General features: G+C 47.1%; 1 long non-coding RNA gene across 1 annotated transcript in view; it reads left to right on the top strand.

Annotated features, from left to right (window-relative positions):
- LOC115527535 overlaps positions 1–18,794 on the top strand; it is a 48,987-nt gene that overhangs the window by 15,120 nt on the left and 15,073 nt on the right. Inside the window, exon 3 of the long non-coding RNA XR_004344231.1 lies at positions 2,772–3,023. This is a non-coding gene — a long non-coding RNA (uncharacterized LOC115527535). The remainder of the gene's footprint in view (positions 1–2,771; positions 3,024–18,794) is intronic.

Below are 18,794 nucleotides of genomic sequence, written 5' to 3'. Positions count from 1 at the left end.
CTAAGGACGTGGACGTAGATGTGTGCATTCAGGTGTCCATGTATAGCTAGAGACATATATTTACACGGGTTAGCGTGTAACCCAGATGGCAGTGAGAATGGATGTTGGCGAGGGAATAAAGGGGGGACGGACAATGTAAAATGAAGCAGATAAGCTTCGCCTGAATGGATGAGAGGAGGCCAGGAGCCAAGGTGTCTCAATTGAATGTACCTGAGGTCCAAAAAGAGAGGGGAAGGGGGACTTTGCTGCCGAGGACAAAGAAATGAATGACTTTCCTTCCTCCCTACATTCTGGGACTAGGGCCGTCTGGACTCTCTCCACTTCTCCCCTCTGTACCTCCCCCCCCACAGCCCCCAGAGCCGAGCGGCAGGGGCGAGCCGGTAACAGGAGGAAGGTGGGGGACTACGAGGCAGGGAGCCCTCCCAGGCTGTGACTACTGTCACTTTGTCACACAGGCCCGGTTCATGTTCCAGCTCCATCACTTACTGGACACGCGATCTTTGGGCAGATTGCTTAACTTTTCCCATCTGTGAACTGAGAATGATAATAATCCTTTCAGGGGATGGTGGTGAGGACTCCGTGGGCCAAAGCCCTTAAATCCCTCACCGCCAGACCTGGACCACAGCGCATTCTTGGAAATTCTTAGTTTTTAGCACTCTTATCTTTTGCTGTCATAAGAAGATTGCCAAACTAGCTCCAGAACAGCTCTCGGAATGCTTGGAACACGGCTTGATAGGCTCTGGGCAGGGTACTGGTGACTTTTGCCAAATGACGCCTGCGGCTTTCACTTTCTAAACATGGCAGACTGGACCCTCCTCCAGCATCAGGGGCTGAAGATCATTCCAGTACACACACTCGGCCTGGGCGTGTTCCCATGACTGAACCGGAGGAAAGCCCGCACTGCCCTGCTGATATTCTTTCCGGGAAGCTACTGAACTGCTCGTGTTTAGTTTTCAACACACGGTGCTCAGGACAGATTCTTCTTTCTGGACATTTGGGATGGGGTCACATGAGTGATTGGGTCCAAGCAGCGGGAAGGAGGCACGTGTGGGCACCCGGGACCGCGAGCAGGCGTGTGTCCCCTCCTTCTAGGTGGCTGAGTTCCCACCTCTGATTTTCCTTTTAACGGCAGGGCACTCAACCCTCAGCCCAGGCCAGTGTAGATGCCTGACGTCAGCACGATAGCTTTGGCAGGAATTATGAGCCCTCTTTTGAAATCTGTACTTCTCAGAGGCGGCGTGGCAATAATGACAGGAGGGCCCAGAGTTTCACCGGGACGAAAGTGAAGCAGCTCTTTGTGGGTGGGACTACAGAGCCCTCAGATCTGCTCCACCCTCTGTGTGGTGGACAGGAGGACAGGAGGGCCCCCTGGGAGGAGTGGGGACATGCATCTGTGAGCCCCCACCAGATGCGTTTCTGCCCTCAAAAGCACAAGTCAACAATCCCAAGCGCGGCCCTTGGGATTGACTTCTCAGAGGTCTGCAGAAGGTGCTAGACTTTGCACTCCTTGTGGTCGGGGGCTGTGCCTAATTGATCTTGTTCTCCCAGAGGCTGGCACAGGGCCGGGCTCAAAGCAGCTGTTCTGTAAGCGTTTGCAAAATAGAACCAAGCGTTGAGGGAAATTGATTAAAGCTTAAAACCAAAAGTGGCTGTCACATCTTTTTGCCGTGTGGCCAGCTAAAATGGACGCCAACTCTTACGGGCAGAAGGGCACACACCCACCACCTATTGGCTTCTGAGATTTTTTTTTCCCTTTAGAAATGCAAACTGCAGGGTCTCCCAGGATGCTGTTCGCAGGAACATTCTCGCCAGCGTGATAGTACATTCCTGCTTGCATTGCTGTAGTAGAATTCATGCACCTGCAAAATGCCTCTGATTCATCCTTTCCCTCACTCTCCAAAGCAAGGTCACTGGGGCATCTCCAGTCTACACTGCAGGCTCCCGCTGGGCGCAAAGCTGTGGGGAGCAAGCACAGTCGGTGAAGGAGGAGAGAGAGGGGTTGGTCTCTTTCCTGCCACCTGGGGTCCAGTCTTTCCTTAAACCTGCTGAGTCAGAAGGCTTACGCTTAAAGGAACAAGAAACAAAGGTTCCTTTTGCTCTTTGGTGTTCTGAATCTGGCCTTCCAAATCGTCTCAAAGTATTTTGTTCTTCCAAGTAGCTGCTGACAAGCTGCAATCCATTTTAGGCAGAGAGGAGTCGCATGAACACGGAGTGCTGAACTCATGTCCCTGGCACACTCTGAGTTTGTTGCTGACTCCCTTACGCCATTTACCGTGAACACGTTTTTTTTTTTAATTTTTTTTTCAACATTTATTTTATTTTTGGGACAGAGAGAGACAGAGCATGAACGGGGGAGGGGCAGAGAGAGAGGGAGACACAGAATCGGAAACAGGCTCCAGGCTCTGAGCCATCAGCCCAGAGCCCGACGCGGGGCTCGAACTCACGGACCGCGAGATCGTGACCTGGCTGAAGTCGGGCGCTTAACCGACTGCGCCACCCAGGCGCCCCTGAACACGTTTTTTTTTAGAACGAGCTACCTGAATCACAGATTGTTACGAATATATTATTACACATGGAAAATTTCCCTCAGAGATTCCCCAGCCTCCCTAGCCAGTGTAAAGCCAAAAGAAGTTCTCTCTCTCTCTCTCTCTCTCTCTCTCTCTCTCTCTCTCTCTAGATCAACTAAATTTATCAGGAAAGAAGTTCGTCTTCTTAGTCATTGCCTTATATACAATGGTAGCTGAGTTGATATTCTCCTTTTTCTCCTCCAGCAAATCCATCTCAGTTCTGAAAAGAACGAGCCGAAAAGCCACTTTTCCAACTCGGATCCCGAAGGTCAGTTTCATCACAAAGAGGACAGCTTTTCACTTTACCGCCAATCAAATTCTTCTTAGAGAAGGAGACAAAGACAGCTGTCCTCGATGCTGGGTATCAGAAGACATTGAGAGATCTAGTGGTTTCTTGACTAATGGACATTTTCTGGTGGCCCATGTCCCAGAACCAGAGCCTACGAGGAAGATCAGGTAAGGAACAGTGTAGGGAACACACAAGTTGAAGTAGGGTAAGTTTGGTCTGAAATGCCGCTCTGCCGTTACCACCTGTGTTTCCTTGAGCAAGATCCAGAACTTCTCTGCTGCTGGCGGTGGAAGACAGTCTAGCTGAGCACCTGGGTTCAAATCCTGGCTCTGTGTTTTGTTTTTGAGCAGCTTACTGAGTATACCTCGGCCTCAACGATCTCAACTGTAAAATGAGAGTAATAATTGTACCTACTTATAGAGTTGTCCTGAGGATTAAATGATTTAATGTGTGTAAAGGTTATGGAAGAAGGCCAGGGACTATGGCAATCACTCAGAAAAAGAAAGGAAATGTAGCTAGTAACATTTATAAAATGGGGTTAATAATGCCTACCTTACGGGAGAGTTTTAGAGAAGAATCGAAGAGCCAACATTTAAATATCAGGCATCCGTTAGGTCCTTCAGCAATGCTTGCATCCCTCTCCTTCTGTCTTTTTTTTAAGTTTATTGAGAGAGAGAGAGAGAGAGAGAGAGAGCACGAGCAGGGTAGGGGCAGAGAGAGAGTGAGAGAGAGAATCCCAAGCAGGCTCCATGCGGTCAGCTCAGAGCCCGACGCGGAGCTCGATCCCAGGAACAGTGAGATCATGACCTCAGTCGGATGCTTAACCAACTGAGCCACCCAGGCGCCCCACCCCCATCCCTCCCCTACTAACATTGGTACACCTAAAATATTTACATATCATGAGCACACGCAGAAGCTTTGAAAGGAGAAAAAGCAGGACGCAGATTCTGGGGTGAGGGTGTGTTAAAGCACATGGAAGGTGGGAGTGTTGTTACCCACCGCAGCCTAGGTCCCAGGACATCCCCCGTGCTCGCTGGCATTGCTGTGCCTCTGGCCTTGCAGCTCAGCAGAGCGGGACCCTCTGAGGCGCTGGACTGGACTCCCTCTCTCTTTGATGAACCTCTCTCTGCACGCTGACTTTATCAAGGCTCCAGGACGGTCTACCCTCATCTGAAAGTCCTGTCCATCCTCCAGAGCAAGGGTTGGCAACCTTCTTCTTAAAGAGCCACATAAGAAATATTTTCTGCCTTGTAGACCATATGATCTACATCACAGCTATTAGATTCTGCCATTATAGTTCTAAAGCACCAGGGACTGTACCTAAACGAATGGACATCTTCCAGTAAAAGTTTATTTGGGAAAACTGAAATTTCAATTTCATTTCATTTCCACCAGTCACGAAATGGTTTTCTTCTCTTGGTTTTTTCTCAACTATTTGTAAATATGCAGACCATTCTTAGTTCACAGACCGCACAAAAACAGGCACGGGGCTGAACTTGACAAGAGGGCCCTAGTTTGCCGATCTCTGCGAACCCCTTTTCTGGTTTAGAGTATTTCCTTTGGATAATGTCTAGTCACCGTTATTTATTTTTTTCTTCTAATGTGACACTAGCCTTATAGGCTTGCCACAATGTATGTGGGATATGTTCTTGGGTGGACGTGCCTTTTAAAAAAATTTTTTTATTTACTTATTTGAGACAGAAAGATAGAGCTTGAGTGGAGGAGGGGCAGAGAGAGAGGGAGAGAGAATCCCAAGCAGGCCCTGAGCCATCAGCACAGAGCCCCAGTTCAGGGCTTGAACTCACAAACCATGAGATCATGACCTGAGCAGAAGCCAAGAGTTGGATGCTTAACTGACTGGGCCACCCAGGCGCCCCTTGGACATGCTTTTGAGTATAACATTTGGGTATCTATCAACTATGGTATGGGGCTCCTATGAAAATGGACTTGGGAAGCCTCGAGCTTTTTATTCTCCATTTCCATTTCTGAATCAGTGCCTGGTAGGCACCCATTAATTGTTTTATTGTGATAAAATACATGAAAGATAAAAACTACCATTGTAACCATCATAAAGTACGCACCTCGGTGGCATGACGGATGTTCGCAGTGTCGGGCGATCACCACTCTCCCCAGTCCCCAACCTTTCTCTTCATGCCACTGTTAATTCATTCTTCCACCCTCTGAACGTTACCTGTGTCGGATGCAAGCTTGGAGACATCAGGGCCCATCTTGCAAGCAACAGCCTGCACTTCAGAAACATGGGAACAGCCCTGCCTTTGTTGAGTTCAGAGTCAGAGAGGGAAATTAAAACAGCCAGTCTGATTTTCAGGAAAAAAAACAGCAGTTGCGTTTAATGGATCTTAATATTTTGTCTTGCTTTCTCTCTTATTCTATTTTCATGTTAGACATGCAGTGATACTGACCATGATTTTGTAGGTGTTGGTTTTCGAGGCTTCTCCAAAACATGAGTTATTTTCTCCTAAAATTGCGAGAACTTCAGTCTCTCTTTCTTGCTGAAGGGCTGGTACCCCTAGACGATTCTCCAAAAAATGAGTTATTTTCTCCTAAAATGGCCAGAACTTCAGTCTCTCTTTCTTGCTGAAGGGTTGGTACCCCTAGACAATTCTCCAAAAAATGAGTTATTTTCTCCTAAATTGGCCAGAACTTCAGTCTCTCTTTCTTGCTAAAGAGTTGGTACCCCTAGACGACACAAGGACCAAACCCAATGATGGCCGGTTGACATGAAGTAAAATAAATGGGCATACGGTTTCCTCATACTTCTTCAGGATGTATCTTTGACATGTTGTTAAAGTAAAATGGTAAACGGCCTGAGATACTACTGGCTCTATATCTGTGTGAGGCCTTGGTGTGGCTATATGTCAGGCAACCCTCTATTTAACACAAGGAAAGACCTACAAGTGTCTTTCACGCTCTTGAGCTATTTGTCTCAATATCTGGTTCCTCTGAATCAGGCATCATCAGCCTCATGCAGAAAGTAGACAGAGAACGAGCCGGGAAGGGGCAGAGACAGAAGGAGACACAGAATCCGAAGCAGGCTCCAGGCGCTGAGCTGTCAGCACAGACCCAGATGCAGGGTTCGAACTTGCTGACTGTGAGATCGTAGCTGAGCCGAAGTCAGATGCTTAACCCACAGAGCCACCCAGACGCCCGTCCCTGTTTCTTTGCATGAGGGAGAAATATGCTTTATGAACCTTGTGACTTGGCAAATATGAAGGGGGAGGCAGGGGAGGGAAAGGGAGGTTGAGGTCCGTACAGACGTGATTTAAGTCCCGCATCATAAGCAGACATGGAGGAAACCAGTTTTCCCCATACAAGGTGATAGTTTTCTCCGAACTGAGTTGATAGCCTCTCTAATACATTATTTTCTCCCCAAATAAATATTGACTGACTAAAGTTGCCTTCATAGACACCATAACTCTTGTTAGTTTTATGGATACAATGTACCTAAATATGTTTACACGTATGCATATATATTTATATATACACACATATACATATATTGCACATGCATTCATACACCTTTTCATACATACATACATTCATACATACATGCACATATGCATTCAACATTTATATCATCTTTTTTTCCCCCCTCCGGAAGGAGAAGGGACAACAAATTGCTTAGGTTATTTGAGTTCAGTGGAAGAATGTGTTTTCCCCGTGACCTGTTCTCAGGCAGGAGTTGTTACAACATCAGAGTGTGAATCCAATTACCGAGTTTCCACTCTTGTGCTCACCTGTCAGCGTTGCTGCACGCGACAGAAAGGAAATAGACCCTTCGGAATAGTCAGGGGCCCATGATCTCTGGCACCAAGAGTATGTTGGAAACGTGACAAAAGTAATGAATGTGGTGAGCAGCACCCTGCCCGCTCGGGGCTATTTGCACAATTGCTACTGTACTTGTGTGTCTGTCTGAATTATAGCAGAATGGAAACCCGTGGGACCGGCTGCAGAATTTGACATGGGGGAAGGCCCTGTAATTGGATCGTTGGACGTGAGCCTTGAGGGTCCTTGGCTTTGTCTTTTAGGCTGACTTGTCTGGACCATGCTACACCATCTCCAAAATCCCAAGGTGCTTTTAGCCAATAAAACGAAAGACTCCGCATCAGACTGGCTTTAGCGGGCATCCTCTGAGCTGTTTTTCCCCCAATGCGGGCATCACCACTGAGGCCTCCAGCAGCTTCTGCTCTAACTCAGCACAGGAACTGCACTCAGAAGAATCTGTGCTGAGTTGAATGCTCTGGTGTTGCTGTCTTACAATCCTCAATTTTTGAGCAAGGAGCCCCTGAATTTTCATTTTTGCCCTGGGCCTGACAAAGTATGTGTCTGGTTGTGCCAGCACACGTGAGCTCCCTGAACCCACGACCCACAACAGCACGTTTGCCTGGGTGTTCGGCAATTATCTAGAACCTTCTCCCTGGCAGCCCGTGACAGTCCCTTGGAGAGTGTGTTTTCCCACGCACTCCGTGGCAGCACCTCAGGCCACTGAATCAGAGGCTCTGGGAGAGGCAACCTGGAATCTGTAGATTTCAACAACTCACCGGACTGAACCAAGTTTGGAAACCGCTACCTAAAGGCAAGCCACCCTTTCCCACATATAAACCGTATAAATGGACCATAAATGGGCGTCTGGTCCATTACCACGCTCTGGGGTTGGTAGGTTTACTATTTATTATCCCCATTTTACAGGAGTAACTAAGGACCTGGGAGACTATGTGACTTGTCCAAGAGCTAGAATGGGGCTTGGACTCAGTGTATTTGCCTTTTGGGGCTTCGCTTTCCGCTGTCCATGGTACTGTTCATGTGTGTATTAGTGTGTGTGTGTGTGTGTGTGTGTGTGTGTGTGTGTGTGCATGAGCACAGGTGTGCGTATCTCTGTGTGTCTTGAGATCTATGCTTGCTGTACTGTGTTTAGACCATGACCTTGGAACCAACTTGAGCACACAGGCCACGTCCAGGCGCCACCCACTTGAAACCGTCTCTAACCATTCCCAGCCACTCCCTACGCTGTGCTCTCATGATCTTTGCGTAGAGCTGTGTGGAACAGTCAGGTGCTCATCTGCTCACATCTTTCCCCCATTACACTCTGGGCTCTTTGAAGTGGTCGCAGTGCAGTGACGGGTACACTTTAATTAGGTGTGGACAGGCCCAGGTTTGCCTCTCAGTTTGGCCAGTGTAGGGCTGCCGTGCAAAGTCCCACACTGTGTGGCTTTAAACCACAGAAATGTACTGTGTCACAGCTCTGAGGCTCCGAAGTCTGAAATCGATTGTTGGCAGGGTGGTCCCTTAGGAGGGCTGGCGGGACAGAGTCTGTTCTATGTCTCTCCCGTAGCTTCTTGCTGTTTGCCAGCTGTCTTTGGCAATCCCTGGCTTGTAGAAGCATCTTCCCAGTTTCTGCCTCCATCTTTGCATGGTGGTCTTCCCGTATTTATGTCTGGATCCCATTTTCTCTTTTTTATAAGGACCACCAGTCATGTTAGATTAGGACCCACCCTAATGATTTCATTTCAACTCGACTGCTTGTGGAAAAAGCCTGTCTCCAAATAAGGTCACACTGTGTGGTACTGGGGGGTTAGGACACCATTATAATCTTTTGAGGGGGACACAGTTCAACCCATAACAGCCAGTGAGGGACTAGATTCATGACTTTGAGCAAGTATCTGAGACTCACAGAATCTCAGTTTCTTTATCTGTGAAATCAGGATTTTAAAAATATCTACTACAGAGGCTTTAAAATATTTTTTGATGTTTTATTTATTTTTGAGATACAGACTGAGTGCAAGTTGGAGAGGGGCAGAGAGAGAGGGAGGCTCCAGGCTCCGAGTTGTCAGCACAGAGCCCAATGTGGGGCTTGAACTCATTAGCTGTGAGATCATGACCTGAACCGAAGTTGGGTGCTTACCCGACGGAACCACCCAGGCACCCCTACGGGCTTTTTTTTTTTCTTAATTTTCATCAGATTAGACACCACACTTAATTTTTTTTTTTTCTTTGGGGCACATGGGTGGCTCCGTCGGGTAAGCGTCCAACTTTGGCTCAGATCATGATCTCACGGTTTGCGACTTCAATTACCGCGTCGGGCTCTGTGCTGACAGCTCAGAGCCTGGAGCCTGCTTCGGATTCTGTATCTTCCTCTCTCTCTGCCCCTCCCTCACTTTCACTCTGTCCCTCTCTCAAAAAATAAACAAGAAAAGAAATCTTTAAAGAAAATATTTTTTTCTTTTCTATTTATCTGTTTAGTATTTATTTATTTATTTTTAATTTTTTTTCAACGTTTTTATTTATTTTTGGGACAGAGAGAGACAGAGCATGAACGGGGGAGGGGCAGAGAGAGAGGGAGACACAGAATGGGAAACAGGCTCCAGGCTCTGAGCCATCAGCCCAGAGCCCGACGCGGGGCTCGAACTCACGGGCCGCGAGATCGTGACCTGGCTGAAGTCAGACGCTTAACCGACTGCACCACCCAGGCGCCCCATTTATTTTTGAGAGAGACAACGTGCACATGGGGGAGGGGCAGAAGTAGTCTCCAGGTTCTGAGCTGTCAGCACAGAGCCCAACACGGGGCTTGAAGTCGTGAACTGTAAGATCATGACCTGAGCCAAAGTCAGACACTTGACCAACTGAGCCACCCAGGCACCCTCTTTTTTTTTCCTTTTTAAAAGCGAGGTGCAGAACAGTGAGGTTAGTTGCTATAATCTGGCTTAAAGGAGATGGGCAACTCGCCACCCATTCTGTGCGTGCGTGTGCGTGCACGCAGGTGTGCGTCCCATAGGCTGGGACTATCTAAATCATGGGACCATCAGAACCTAAGGCAGACTAACAGAAACCACATAGCATGCAAACATGATGACTTCACATTTTCACTCCAATGCAAGGGGATATCAGCAATGAAATCAAGAACTAGGCAACTTTGCTGCTGCTAAATCAGCTTTATCATTTTCTTCACAATGAGTGGCATCTTCCCCAAGTTTCCTGATCAGACCCACTAAAAGCACAGCCTCTGTCCCCCGATAGTCGGGTCTGGTTGGCCTGGCCAGGGGATCTGCATTTTACCAGCTCCCCAGGTGAGCCTTATAGGACGAGCCTGGGAACCCAGACGTAGCGGGACCCGATTTCTCGCCTCGGCTTCCCCGAGCCGGAGTGACCTTCGTTTCTTCAACTTTGACCTCGTGCCTGACTTGGGGTTGAGATCACAAAGTCCTTTCCAGCTCTAAAGTGCCACCCCTTTCCGTGCTGCTCCAGGCTTGTCCACATCGCAGCGTGCTCCTTGAGTTGCACCTGACCTCTTTCCTCTTCCACGCGTCTTCCCACCAGCCGGGGAGGCACACGGTCCATGCTCAGTGGGGGGCTGGCCAAGCTGACCTGCTGATGGACCCGTTCGAATGGGGGCAAAGAGCAGCTGACCGTGGTGGGGGCTGGGGGGTGCACAGGAGCAGAACAACTTTAGTAGAGCCTCTTCCCCTGAAGCGGCGGACAGACCAGCTTCTTCCGCCTTTGCGGGCAGCTTGTGGACCAGCTGGGTGTGTTTGTTTTAGGCTCACCTTTTACCAGAGCTGCTTTGTGAATCATTGTTAGGAAACGCACTTGGTTCTGGAGAGGCCCTTGGCAGCCGCCGTGCTTTAGGATGAGCAGATTGTTTTGCTGGTTTGGTTTTGTTTCGCTGGATAAGAGGGCGAGGGACCCTCCGACTGTACTGGTGGCCGTGCCCAATGATGCAGCAGCTTTGGGAAACAGTTTTGCAATCGATTAAAATGCTAAACACAGAGTTACCATATGGCCCTAGGGCAATGCGAGCATACATCTACCCAGAAACGTGTGCATGAATGTTTGTAGCAGCATTAATCATAGTAGCCAAAAGGTGGAAATGACCCAAATGCCCATCAACGGATGACTGCCTGAGTTCTGCTACACCCACAAAGTGGAATACTCTTTGGTCATAAAGAATGAAGTACTGGGGCTGTCTGGATGGCTCAGTGGGCTAAGCGTCCGACTCTTGATTTCAGCTCAGCTCACGACCTCACGGTTGTGGGATCAAGCCCCGCGTCGGGCTCCACACTGAGCACGGAGCCTGTTTGAGATTCTCTCTCTCCCTCTGTCTCTGCCCCTCCCCCCGCAAAATGAATAAATATTTTGTAAAAAGAATGAAGTACTGTTATTTGCTACAACTTGGATGATCTTCAAAAGCATAACATGAAGTGACAGATACGAGACACAAGAAGTTACATATTGCACGTTTCCGTTTATATGAAATGTCCAGAGGAGGCACATCCCTAGAGACAGAAAGCAGATGAGTGGCTCCTGCCATGCCTGGACAGGGAGGGGAAGCCACAGAGGCCACTTCATGCCTTCAGGGATGTTCTGGGGTGATGAAAAAGTTTTGAAACTAGACGGAGGTGATGGTTGCACAACACTGTGATGCACGAAATGCCACTGAGTCATATGCTTTAAAAACGGTTCATTGTTTGTTCTATAAATTTCACATCAATAAAAATAGAGCAAAGAGTAGGGGAGGGTGCGGTGAAGGGCAGGAAGGAAGAATGGGACAGAACGCGAGGGAAGCAGTATTATTACGCCCCAAGTGCATTTTCTTCGTTTTAAGGATAATGTAACCATTGTGTCACTAAAATAGAACAGAGCATTCCACTGAGTGCCTCTGAGCCGTGGAAGCTCCAGCCCTTCCTTTCAGCGGGAGAAATCTTTGATACCGGAAGTCACAAGATGCGCTGGCCAACATCAAGTCTGCGGGTTGACTGGCTGAGGCCCCTCTGGCTTTCCTCGTACTCAATACCTCCAGCTCCGAGGACTCGGCTCTGAGACAGGCACACAAGGTTCTCCCAGCCCTAGGAGCTGATTGAGCACCTCGGGACTCGGGGGGGTATGGGGTCTCAGGGGGAGAGCGAGCCCTTCTGGGCTACAGGATCACCAAGCGCCCGTGTAGGGACCCCCTTTTTGTCAGCTCTTGGCTGCATAAGTCCTATGTGTCCTAGTGCTCAGCAAGGTAAAGACTCAGATTAAACACCACCACCAAAAGCCTGGGGGGCGGATTCGAGCTGAACGACGGAGAAGACGTGCTGGTTGGCCAGTCCAGAGAGAGCACGCGGGAGAGCTTCCGGACAGTCCTTCACCGCTGGCTTTGCCACTCTTCTGTCCCGGTCCCTTCCAGACAGGTCCGGATGAAGGTCACAGGCAGGCCTGACCAGTTCAGGATGCAGACAGAGTTCTGCAGAATTCACTCACCAGTCAGGCCCACGCGGGCTGTCTGAATGGTGGATCTTGGCTGCTTACCCGGACTCGCTCCTCCAGGACCACTCTGCTAAGGGTTTGGTGTCTACCGTCAGGCTTCACCGCCACCGCCAACATCACCCTAAACCGGGTCTCTGATTAAATCTCTGTCCCGTCATGCGCGCTCAGCACTAACTATGAACATTCCTGGATTCAGGGTCTAGATTGACAGTCGCTGCAGAATCTTCAACTGAGAAGCTATTTGAAAAGAGGCAGGTGTAACCCCTAAACACAGGTCTTGCCACAGTCAGAGGGAGGGGCTTGGGGCGCGTGCCCAGCTGCTCCTGTGTGCATGTTTTTCCCCAGAGCTGAGCGGTTGGCTGCCCCCAGTATACCGGGACCCTGCGATCTCCAGAACACCCGGGCAGCCCCTTCTAGCAGTTCAAGAAGTGCTTTGGGGTTCAAGGTCAACACTCCATAGATGACCTTCTTTGCTTTACAGCTACCTGGTGGATCCCTGCTGGAATCCCCTCATCAAAGGGAGAGAAGGGGGTGGTCCTTGGAGGAAGGAGTCTATCAAGCCCTCTTTAGAAGTCCTCACTGCACTGAGTCTGTTCTGATGCAAAACTCAGCGTTCCCTTAGATTCCTGTTATGGTTGCTATTTTCTCCTTATTTGAGTATTTTGACACATGACTTCGTTGTTCTCCAGCCTAAGACTTTCAGTAACGCGCACGGTTTTTTAATCAAATAATTACAACTAAATGACAAATTTTAATTTCCATTAAAAATTTAGATTTCATTTAAAGTTCACTGAAAACCGAATTATATTTGCTTTAAAAAAAAGATGCAGCATAGCTGTGAGACTGGAGGCCTGAAAGGCCCCATCCCTCCCTCCCACATCACCTCACCCTTCCCCAGCCCCACAAATGTAATCCTGCCTGAATACCATCCTCCTACCCCAAAGGCAGAAATCTGTGCCCGATCTTGTCTCGGGGGCTGGAGCGCACAGATCACATCACAGATCACATGGGGTGGCCACTCATGCTTCTTAATCAGAGCATCAGATGATTTAGTTGATGTGGCTGTGCTTTTGTTTTTATAAAGCTTCTCTCTGGCGAGGCGATCTCTGAGCTTATGGGCCTTTCCTTGGCTCAACTTCAATAGCTCAATTAACTTCCTGTGCTGAGGGCCCTTGAGCCAAGACCTCTTCTCATGTGAGTCACCGTCAGAGCCTGAACCTACTTCAGAGCGTAGGTTCAGGCAGGAGGGCCGATCCACAGGTGGCTTGGGTGCTGTGAAAAAAGAGCCCTGGAATGGGAGACTGAAGTCTGGCTTGAATTCTGGCTTTGCCCCTTAGTAGCTGTGTGACTTTGTACAAGTTAGTTAACGTCTCTGGGCTTCCATTTCTGCATCCGTCCAAGAGGGCTTACAAACAGGAAGCGAAGAGAGAAAGGAGGTCAGGTCAGGCTGGGACTTTCTTGTTGGGGATCTTGACTGTCCTCTGTCCTCCCAGAGCCTCAGGGGTGAGCTCTGGTGAAGGGGAGAGACTCAGCCTGTCTCTGGGAGCTCCTGCAGAAATTAGGAGAGCAAATGTATGTACTGTGCCTGGCACGTGAAGAAATGTTTTCGTTGACTATAAAACAAAGATAAAATATACCAACTGTATCTACCTGCACAGACTTCTGAAAGGATCCAATTAACAATATATGTGAAAATACACCGTAGACTATAAAGCCCAGTAGGATCATCATCATCATGATTAGAATCTGTGTTTTCTCTCAGACCTTTCAAACCTTCAAAAAGTTGAAACAAAGCATTACAACAAACATCTGACCATCCTTTCCCCGGATTCACCAATTATTAACACTTGCTCACTCTCTGTATCTCTATCTGTTTGCTCTCTGTCTATTTATGGTCTGTGATTTGTCAAGCCATTTGAAAGTAAGTTACAGACATCAGACCTTTCACCCAAGCAATTTAGCATATACCTGCTAAGCATGACACTATTCTCCTACACAACTGAGTATAGTTATTACTCAAGGACTTTAATGTATATATACTAATATTAAAAATACACAGTCTATACCACATGAAGTCTATAAATTGCCCCGGTTAACCCCACAATCTCCCTTAGAGCTATTTTTGTTGTTGTTCCAAAACAGGTTCCCACATTTCATCTGGTTATTACATCTCTTTAATCCTCTGTAATCTAGAACTGAGCCATCCAATATGGAAGCCCCTGGCCATGTGGCTATTGAGTGCTTGACGTGTGGCTTGAAATGTACATTGTACTGAAAACTCAACACACACACAAACTAACGCAAGCTATCTCACTGGTAATCCCGTATACTGATTGCATATTGAAGTGTTAATACATTGAATATATTGGACTAAAAATATAAAATTAAAATTGTTTGTTGAACTTATTAATTAATAATTACCATTTTAAATGACTAAGATTAATTTTACCTGTTTCTTTTATTTTTAATGTGGCAATGTAAATTTTTTAAATTGCATATATGGCTCTCGTATTTCTATTGGACGGTGGTGTTCCAGAATATTCTTTCCTGCCTTATTTTTTTCTTTTGTGACAGAGTTTTTTCAGAATCAAAGCCCATTGTCTTGTAGAATGGCCTATAATCTGAACTTGCGTAGATTGACTAGATTCTGGTTAAATCTTTCTGACAAGAATATGACCTAGGTGGGGTCGGTACTTTACAGCGCATCACATCGTGGGCTCCGTTTGTCTCTGTTGGGATTACAAAGTCTCATCACTTGGTTAAGTAGCATCTGCCAGATCTCTTCAATATAGTGGTGACTTCCCCTGTTGTAATCAATAAATAACCTCAAGGGAGAACCTTGGAGACCAAGTGACATCCTCCTCCTACAACCTTTTACCCAGAGGTTTTAGCATCTAGTGATGATCTTTGACTCTATCAATTATGCATCAGTGGTTGCGAAAAACACACACATCTTAACTTTTCATTGAAACTCAATGGCTTGACTAATTTCCTGTTCATGTCTTTTATGCTGAGACAGGATGTGAACAATTCACTGCTTTCTAAATCCCATCATGTTGCCGATTGCATAGTGTTTTGTTGCATAGACTCTGGAATACAACATAGTTTATATATAATCTTTCTTGATGATTATTTAGGTCGTTTCTTTCTTTTTTACTCTTAAAAATATTGATTGCATGAACATCCTTTTACCCTGCCCATACAGCCATTTCCTTCTTTGAGATATATTCCTAGAAGTGATATTACTGAGTATGTTTAGTTGGATTTTGACACATATAGTCAGATTGCCCTCCAGAAGTATTGCACACTTTTAAAAGTTCACACTTTTAGTGAGTCACCCAGGAGCTTTCAGCTGTGAAGGAATAATAATCCCAACACAGATTAGCTTAAATAATAAAGATATTTCTTTTTCTCGCATAAACCAGTACTCCAGATGAAAAGTATAATACTATTTTTACTCGATTTCATGTTTTGGAAGGACACGGGCTATGACTGGCCAAACAAAGTTCATGTTATAGTGTGAAAGCAGTGGCTTTACATACTCAGATTCCATTCTAGAGCTGGAGACGGGTGGCTACCTGAACACCTCTGACTCCTGCTTGGAAAGGAAGAATGGATACCCAATACTTTGTCTACACGGGGTAGCCGAGCACACTTTTCCCCAAGCCCTCCTCACCTTGGACATCGTTCAGCCTCCCAGTCTTTGCCAATCTAATAAGTGAATAAACTATCTCTCTTTCTAAAATTTCATCCATACAACAGTGATATTTCATGGGCAAGTAATATTTTATAGTGCGAGCTCTTGTCAGAAATTTGCTGGGTTCACTCTGGAACCATCACTTATCTGCTGTGCAACACTGAGCAAGTTACTTAACCTCTCTGTTGAGGGGCCTCTGGCTCCTCATATCTAAAATGGGGATAATCATAGCTATAATATATAAAATCTCAGTGTTATACAAATAACAGGTAACACCAGTTATTATAGGATAATGGTGACATTGAAATTTCCAGTAACCCTAAAAAAAAAATACTTGGGGTTTGAGGGAGCCATTTCTTCAACCTTCCCCGTGGGAAGTAATCAAATCTAAGTCATCTCCACTCTGTGACTCATAACCTTTCCAAGGGCTGTTGCATTATGCTACTGTCGCTTCTGTAATGACTAAGCCATCAAGATAGATTTTTTTTCCTAATGACATATACAGCATAGGGCCAGATTCTGTTAAGGCAGCCTTTGAGTCTGGACCTGGAGGGGTGATTGTATCTCTGTCTTTCAAAATTGGGCTAAAGGGGGTGGTATCTATTTACATAATGGGGCCTGGGTTCCCTTCTTTGGGGACGCCTGACCCCTCCCGCTCGTTCCCAACTCTTGCCAAATGAAGCTGCTTTGGGTTCATTGTGGAGAGCTCACCATAGCCTCATTTCCCTGAGAAGGGGGGTGTCAGGCCGGGCCGGGCCTACAGGCCTCCTCAATGTCCCCCTCTAGGCATTATGCCTCTGTCTCGGGGTTAGCCACAGAGGCCAGGCAGAGCTAAATTAAGGCAGTCACCCAGAAAAAAAAAAAAAGAAGGATCCACCATTCTGTCCACCGTGCTTTCATTTTCAAGCAGGTCCTTTCTGACCCTGACAGCCCATGATTATGACCCTAATAAACATTTATTTAGACAACAGCACATAAATCAGTTGATGACTACTTTTGTTACTTATGAACCGCAAGGGTCAGAGGTAAAGAACCGAGTCCAATGAAACGTCTTGAAATTGAAATCATTGCTGAAACAGAACCACTGAAATTAATCTGAAATTCTTTGAGTTCTAATTATTGATGTACGGAGCTTCTTCCCAACTAAACTCCTGGCTCTTTTCTCAGCTTCTGAGAATAAAGAAAATCTGATGAGACGCTTCCCTGATCAGAAGCTCCCCTTCACCGCCAGGATAAACTCCAACCCTTTTATGATGGTGAAGACAGTTCTTCCTAGTCCACCCCCTGCTTACCCCTTATCTCTCAACACCCCTTACCTCTGCCCCCAGCGAAGCCTCAGCCCTACAGCAGCAGGGTCTGTCTGTGTCTCGGTGGGCCCAGGGGATCCCCTCACGGTGAAACACCCCCTCCCCACCCTGCCCCTTTACCCTCACCTGGCTGACTGAGTCTTCATGCTTCTGTCTCAACTAAGATGTCATTTCCTCCTAAGACGGTTCCCCCACCCCGCCAACCCCCACATGCACGGGTGACATCCTTCTGTATTCCCACCAAAGAGCTCAGTGGGGTTCACACTGTGTTCCAATGGCCATCGACTTACCCGTCTGTCTCTCTGATCTTAAATCCTTGAGAGCAAAGACTGTATTACTTACGTTCACCACATCCCCAACACCCAGCCATAGGATCTGGCACTTTAGAAAATGCTTGATAAATTGTGATTGAATGTTATTCATGCCCGTGTGACTTTTGGTATTTTTTGCTATTTAGCACAGAGTTACCCATTCTCTTTATATACTCTCTGCTGCTTACTGAGAACAAGCAGGTGACTCACATTTTCTCCCACCCTGAGCTGACGCGTTATCATGCCATCCGGAGGGCCGCCCTCTCCCCACCCCCTCACACCGTCTGAGCCAAGCCTCAACCCTACCGTGTAGGAACCTGAATGTTACTTTGAGGAATTGCCTTGTGTTGAGCAAGAAGCGTGAGTCAGTGGAAGTTTGTTTGGGACCAGTGAAGTGTGTAATTACAGCTAGGTGCCAAGATGAACATTTCCACAGGTCTGGGATGGGTTGGCAGTAAGAAAAACACGAGAGCGAGAAAGATTGGTTAGGGAACCAGACAATAATCAATGCAAATCAGGCTATTAGGGCTAGATATGGAGAGGAAGGGCCAGATTTGAACTGAGGGGTGGGGCTTGGTGGTTCATTAGATATAGGGGCAAAAGAGAAAAGAGGCGCAAAGTTGACCTCAGAGTCTGGAGTCTAGAACATGGGAAGGCAGGTGATACCACTAAGAGAAATAGGAATCATTAGAGGGGCTGTGCTGTTGTTGCAAAAACAGGAGAAGTGTGCTAATAGAGTATGCAAGTTAAAACGCTCGATCATTCGAATAAAAGTTACAAAGAACACAGATCAAGTGATTACCACGTGCCAATCACTTTGCAAAACTAACTTCTTTAATGCTTTTTACGACACCATGAGGTGCATTCAATTCTCCCCATTGTATCGATAAGGAAGCTGAAGCTCAAGTCACTAGTCCACATTCACACAGCTGTTCTGCGTGGCAGGGGTGGGATTCATCCTGGTGTGAATCCAGTACGTGGCAACTGAGGTCTGAGAGAGGGCTGTGACCTCTCTGAGACCTCAGGGCGCTACACATCAGGTTGCTGATCATACACTGGGATGGGATGAGGTTATCCAGGGAGATGACCTTCAGAGGGAAGGGTCGAGAACCGAGAATGGAAATGGGAGACTGAGAGTGGACAGGCAGAAGGAAGAAGAGGGGCCAGAGGTAGAGACTAAGCAGGAGCCACCGAGGAGAGGACTGGATAGAAGAAAGCACCACAGAATCAGGTGGAAACATGTTCTAGAAGAGAATGACGATGGTGCCAAGTGCTGGATAGGGAGGTCAAGAAAGGAAAGTACTTTAAGGCCACGAGATGGTTTATTAATTGTTGGTTGGTCGGGTTAGTAATCGGTAT

This window comes from Lynx canadensis, chromosome D2 (genome assembly GCF_007474595.2).
Source record: "Lynx canadensis isolate LIC74 chromosome D2, mLynCan4.pri.v2, whole genome shotgun sequence".
NCBI classification, from domain to species: Eukaryota; Metazoa; Chordata; class Mammalia; order Carnivora; family Felidae; genus Lynx; species Lynx canadensis.
Note: the sequence above shows the minus strand (reverse complement) of the source record. Positions and strands in the feature narration are given on the sequence as shown.